Source organism: Hetaerina americana, unplaced genomic scaffold, assembly GCF_022747635.1.
Source record: "Hetaerina americana unplaced genomic scaffold, ioHetAmer1.1.p SCAF_10, whole genome shotgun sequence".
Lineage (NCBI taxonomy): Eukaryota > Metazoa > Arthropoda > Insecta > Odonata > Calopterygidae > Hetaerina > Hetaerina americana.
The window spans coordinates 20,764,987-20,772,122 of record NW_027286070.1 but is presented as its reverse complement, the minus strand read 5'-3'; positions in this window follow the sequence as shown (position 1 = coordinate 20,772,122).

The following is a 7,136-nucleotide window of genomic DNA, read 5'->3' as shown; positions in this document are numbered from 1 at the left end:
GCTATCTCTGCATAGTTTTAGCTCCGCTATTTCCACCCAAAATGGCTTTTCATCACCTTCCTCTACCTCAATTTCTCAGCCTTCTCTCCTCTATTGCTGTCTGCAGCATCCTATTCCTTCTCACTACCTCCTGCATCTCCTGACATTCCATAGACTTTGTCCTAACTAACTTCGCACTTCCACTACCATTTCTAGAATTCCACCCATTGCTTATCTTTGTACCCATTTTATCTTTACCATTCTTCTTCACAACCTCATCTCGAAAACATCCAATCGACGCCTATCCTCCCGCCTCACCAACCAAGTTTTTTGAACATACACAACTACGCTCCAATATGAGTGTTTTCACCATTCTTTTCTTTAAATTTTTATTTTTTGTTCTTGTGATCAACTCCCCCAGCAATATAAAACCGCAACTTAGTTTTTAAATTATTTTTTTTATTTTTACAATTATTATAATCTGGTATTCTCCCGGTTAAGGTAGGCTTCTGATGGACACAAACTTTAAAACCCTTAATTAATCATGATAAAGTATATAAAATCCCTTACGAATGATTGGCATTAAAGAAAAGATTTTTTGGTGGATAATAAAGTATTGAGTGGGAGAAGGGGAAACTGGGATTAAGAGAAATATGCAGTTCTGTTTGGATAAATATTTGTACGCCATAACGAAACGCAAAAGGTGACGTTGCATGGCTTAGTGCACATCTTCCTGGCTCTCCTGCTCTCGATGCGTCACTTCTCGTCCATTCATTTAACGTCCAGGCTATAATTTACGTTACAGCACACGGGTAAAATGTCAGTGTATCATTATCGCCGCGAATCGGAGCTCGTAGAACGGTCAGCTCGAGGCGCAGACGAAATTCATTTCCCTCTCTGACCTTACTCCACTGCGACTCGCGAAGGAATGTCGGGAAAAAGTCGGACATCCGACGAAGAGCGGAGGCGTTTAAGAGGAGGGAGGGGAGGGGCCGGCTGATAGTGCGAAGAGGTCATTGCCGAAGGGAGAAATGCCTCCGCAGTTGAGAGGGAGGGGTCGGCTACACAACACACACACACAAGCACAGAGGAGGGAAGGAGAAGAATCCGTAGATCATGGGTCTCCTGGCCCATTTACAGCGCGCGAGAGACGTGGGCGCTCTTCGTGAGGCAATGTGTCCATTTGGACTCCTCCAGGCTCCAGCCCGGTCCTAATTACCGAAATCGCTTCGATTCTATCGATCGCGGTGGAAGATGTGGTGCAGGGTTGCGCGTCCGTGCGATGGAAAACCCAGAGCATTTTTTACCCTCGCCTTGACTTATGCCCACCCCCTCCAGGATTATCCTCGCCAGCCGATTCGTTTATCTGATCATATCCGCTCTTCCAGTCGGTAGTTGGCCGCGCATCATTTACCGATTAATTGAGGGTGAGGGTTTGAGTAATGGGATCCACCGTGGACTCGGAATAAGATCCAATGGAAACAGAAGCATTTTTTTCGTAATTTGTTACCCGCAATTCCCAATATAAAACAAATTTAAAATTGACGGAACGGAATCTAAAAAGGTTTATCTGAAGAAAGGGTAAAAAATAACAGTATCACATGTGTAATTACCGAGTTGGCCTCGAAGTATAAAATTCCGCCACGTTAAAAAATCGAAAAATTACATGACTGAAAATTGAATAAGTCATTATTAGACTTGAGAGTACCCGACTGTAAAAATTACCCCATTAACAATAATACAGCGGTATAATCAAAACGAATAAGTAATGATCTTTGATGTATTTCTAAGAAGTATGAAGTTACCACTTTTTAGCATAGCCTTATCTCTTTGGCGGTTGGGCGCAGAAGGATGCTATCTGCGGTGAACTTCGGTCGTAGGTAAAGTGATCCATTGAAGCCTGTCCAGATTTTTAGTCTGCGACACCTTGAGTCTAAATTTTGGAAATTTCCATGATGACTTTGACATAAGTTTTGGTTTTAGATTTCCTTAGCGGTTCCAACAGTCCGAAAACCATTGTTCGACTGTCTGAATACCCTTTAAGTAATTCTATAGTTCACCTACCCTTTTAGATTCACTACATCAGTCGCAATCTTTTGCGAGGATTTCGAGGACTGTACAAGAGTGATGCTGGAAGGTTACACACCCATTTTTCACCGAGAACTGTATAATTGGTTATTCGATACACTCGCTGTTGTTCAACAAAAACACGCTGTCTACTAACTGAAAATTTTCCGATGCAACCAGAAAATCAAAGCTTAAATCCATGTTTTTTTTGCTAAAACAACAACCGTTAATCGTTTCACTACAGTCAATAATTTCTCCTTAGGCCGTAAAGGATTCAACACTTCAATGCTTTACGGGAAAAATTATTTAATATATTCAGTCTTAAAAAGGCCGTAAGGCGTTCATTTTCTTCTCTCCTTAGTCTTTTGGCAATGGTACTTTCCCCTCAAAATGTATTCTTGATTCAAGCATGGAATATATTTAAATTTCTTTAATAATCTTCTGTGTCATTTGATCCATTTAGAAAGCTATAAAATAACATCGTACTTAATTAAGATTTGAATTTCACTCTTCAGACTAATGGTTCAACTGTTGATGAAAATTACGCTTCATCGGTTAAAGGGATTTTTTCTCTATATTTATGGATTTTAATTGTGATTTTCAGTTTCATAAATTTTCTATTTTTGACTATTGTGTCATAGATAAATAGTTTCAGGAAATACGTACTCATTCAAGCGGTGTTGAAACCATTGGGTCCCATTACCTATGATTAAACCTGAACATGACTCATAAGATATCAAGAGCATCATTGTTTATACGAAACACAAAAATCAACCTTTAGGTTGGTTCATAGGTGAGAGTAGAGCTCACCCAATACTAAACCCAGCGGCGTGTGAAATTCACTCATTAGGGTAAGGGTGACAGTTCCCTTCTCTACACCATCTCAGGCTTCACAGGAAGATCTGGCACGCTAAAAAACCGAACATCTTGGAGGAAAATGATGGCGCCCAGAGGTGTCGCCCGGAATCGAATCCGAGCTCTCCAATCGCTAGCCACCTCCACTACACATTGGACTACCACGCCACTCAAAGTACATAAACACAATCAAATTTAACATATGATGAGAAAATGCAGTAAATATTCTTCAACAAACATTTTATTCATTAAACCATAAAACTATAGGAGGTATAATTTTTGTAACTTTTGGTTAAATACTACGGAATAAAGATGACTCCAGAAAGATGTAGGCAGGATAATACCTACCGCACTATGCAGGCGTGAAAAAAACTGTGAATACCTTCAATGCATTCCAGACTAATGTAAAAATACACGTGTAAAATCCATTGTCGGATAGTGTTATTTAAACCTAATATCTGATAGGGGTAGAAATGAAAATAATTATGAGTAAACAATATTGCAGAAACAGGTAGAAAATACGAGGAATTGAAGAACAATGTTTAGACAAGGTGTGACGCTACTCTACACAAAAATTACCCTAGGCGGTAGGCTGACGTGATAATTTAGTAAAAATGTTGCCGCCGAGAAAAGTGATTGAAAATATTTTTAATAACAAAAGAAGGCGAGGAAAGTATGCCAAGGAGAGGAGAGGTTACAGTGAATATGGTCGTTCATTTTCTCCGGGGGACGAAAACGTGGCGCTTTGTGCGTATATTCGGATGCGCGCGAAGAGAAAGGGGAGGATACTGCCGGGACAAGACGGTCCCAAAGGCTCTCGGGAAATGGGAGCACGGCACTCTTCTCAGCCTCTCTCTCCCCCTCCCCGACTCTCTCTCTCTCTCTTTTCCCTATCCCCCCCTCTCTCCATCTTTCTCTCTCTCGCTCACTTGCCTCACCGTCCAGTTAAGGAAAACAACATTCCGAGGAGATGAATATGCAGATGCTAAGGTTGCTGGGGATTCCCTTTCACTCCCCCGCAGCCCCTTCGCCCGGACCCTCCGCCAGATCGTACGTCGTTCCTCCCACTTCATTTCGACTTCGTTTCGCCGCCATGGACCGAGATTCGCAATCTTCCTCTCCAGAATGCCACTCTCCCCTCAAGTCATCCCACCGGCCTTCCTCTCCATTATCCTTCCTCTCCTTCCCACTAACGACTTCTTGACTCCCTGATCCTATTTTCCCTTTGTTCTCATCCCAGCGAGATGAGTCAATTATACTCCGGGAGCCGTAATTAGGCGTGCGTGTGGCACAGTGGGTGCAAAATGAGGGGGGGGACACCAAGTAAGGAGGCCAATGATCTTCCCCTCCAGTGCAAGGTTACGACCCGGAGATCTCTTTTCTCTCTACTCTACTTTCGAGTTGCCCTCACGGGCGTGCGTAAATGTTTCAGTTTTATTACTCGAGTCGTTTCATTGTTCACGTTCGTTTGGTCGTCTTAGGCCTCGTGAAAACGTCTTCCATTTTTTTCAATTTACCATCCATTGCACATTTTTATAATTCATAAGTTGGTCACCCTCCCGTCTTGTGACTTCTTCTGGGACCCAGATGTGGAGCAGACAGACGTTCCCGCATATCTCCCATGATGGGATGTGGATGCTGCTTTCAATAAGAGAGGAGTGTATTTACGTTCTTGATGAGGAAGCTCGTGGTGGTGAAAGAATGCGGTAACTCTTCAAAGTTAATTTCTATCCATGTTTCATCAAACGTTAGAAATAAAAATATTCACTGAATTTTTCGGTGATATGACTCATAATATTTAGACATTTCTATACAACAGGGCTGCCAGGAGGTGCGAAGAGCGTGCACTCGTATACTAAATTTCTGATTCTGTATGTGCTTTTTTATGAATTAATTGCTGTGCACAGTGAATCATCTTCGTGATATCGGAAAGGATAGATGGTTTGAGATTTTATTAAAAGACATAAGAAATGATCACCATTGTGAGTTATAAAGAGTTAGATGAATTTTGATAGGGTGTCTCTCCAAATTACCTGCTAGCTTCCAATTTTTTTTGCCCTTATAGTTCTTTGCAATGACGTTTTCCGTTCACTTGCTTCTCTAAGTTTTCTTCTGCTATTGACTTCATTACTTCATCGTGCCTCAAGAAGTGCCCAAATAATTTTACTTTCAGTCATCCTTTTAGAGTCTGCCATAGGTTTCTTACCTCCGACTCTAAGAAATACTTTTTTGTTCATTATTTCGTCAATCTACTTTATTTTCATCTTTCCTCTTTAGCACCAAAACGACATGGATTCCACTGTTATGCAAAATAATAATTTTAAAGAATGATATATCGTCGATATGACAAAAAATGAAATTTGATACTTGCAAAAGACTCCGAATTGAATGGTATACGAAACTCTGCGAGTTAAATCTCTGCGAGGTGCTAATTTAACACTTGAAATTACCTTCTGAACTTTCATTAACCTGGAACTACCTTTTCCATTTACAGTTTAGAGAACTTCGATGTTCAATTTTAGGTTCCGAGGATTTTCAGCGAGATGCAGGAAAATAACTCTTGGATATCTCGTGAGATAGTTTAATACAACAGACCTTTATCCAACTGGGATACAAATTCGACAGTGGTAGGCGCCCGATATTTGATTCATATTGCATAATTTAGTGTGGCAAATCAAGAATGTGTAAAAAAAGAGGAGGAAATTATTTTATTATATATTTTTAGTCATCGTTAAGCTTTTATTTTGGGAATTTTTGTTCCCTGTCAAGAGCAGTGACTTTGAAAATATAAATTGCTCCTACCATGGATCAAATACGTATTCTGCTCGCTTAAGCTAGGCAACGTGACGCATTTACCTACAATTATGCAAATGAAGGTGAAGATATGAGAATTAAATTAAAATGTATTGTTCGTTATTTACATTTTTCAGCATAGTTAAATATACGAATCAGAGAAGTTTTAAGCAAAACTCTACACTGGATAAAGTTGATATTGAATTTCTTGTGTGGATATGAATACAGATAGACTTCAAGAAGTTCTCTCGGGTTTCCCACCGGGTCAGGTTGCAGTACACCGAATTTTCGAAGGCTGACTCTGCCATCGTCTTCAGGGTGAAGTTCAGAGGATAGTTCAAAAGGTGTTTATTTTTCCAAGTAGTTGTACAGAGGTAACAATAAATATAGACATTTAACAGATAAATTTAACAGAGTTATAACAGCATTGTACAACTGACAAGGAAGCCCTGTTATAGGCAGCATGCCTCTTCAGGATAAAAAAGGCCTGGTATTTATACACTCCGCCAAGGCTCAGGTGTGCCCTGATTGGCCTGTGTTACTGATTTACACTTAGAAGCCAGTGCTAGAGAAAGTAAAGAATGCACGGGAACGCACCCGATTGGCCGTAGCGGAGCACACTAACGCTTCCGACCAATCAGGGCACACCTGAGCCTTGGCGGAGTGTATAAATACCAGGCCTTTTTTATGCTCTGAACTTCACCCTGAAGACGATGGCAGAGTCAGCCTTCGAAACGTCGGTGTACTGCAACCTGACCCGGTGGGAAACCCGAGAGAACTTCTTGAATACCATACGCCGGGAAAACCTGAGATCCGTCATTACAGGTAGACTTGTATTCATATCGACACCTGTAGACCACTCTTTCCTGCCAGCATATATTTTATTTTTTTGCAAATATGACACAAATCTCCCAGTTGGACATGTCATTTTTCCTCCTCATTTTCTAATAAAATGCATGCATATCCTACTCCTCGTACATTAAGTTTCATTCTCTAAAATAGAGGTAATTTATTTGTCATATCTTTAAGGTTTTGAATTCAAACAACATCCAGATTTAAAATATTACGAATGTAGCAAACGAGAGGTGAGACTCTTCCCTTAATTCAAATGAAGCCGGTGAACCAGGAGGCAAAGCAGAAGTTAATTTGATCTACCGACTCGTTTGCATCCCTTTTTGGAATCGGCGAATTAATCGCGCTCTGCTAATAAACAATATGACTTCGCCGGGAAAGATCCGAACGGAACATCCTCCTATCTCGAATTCCACCTGTAATCTTACTCCCTTATTCTATCAGTATAATTGGAAATGCAGCACCTCTGAATGGCTGTCATTTGATTTCTTTATGTTATGTCATAATCAGTAAAACTCTTCAATTATTTCGTAATATAATGAAAAAATTCTGATTTTCTATTTCCAGTAGGCACCTAAAGTTTACGAAGG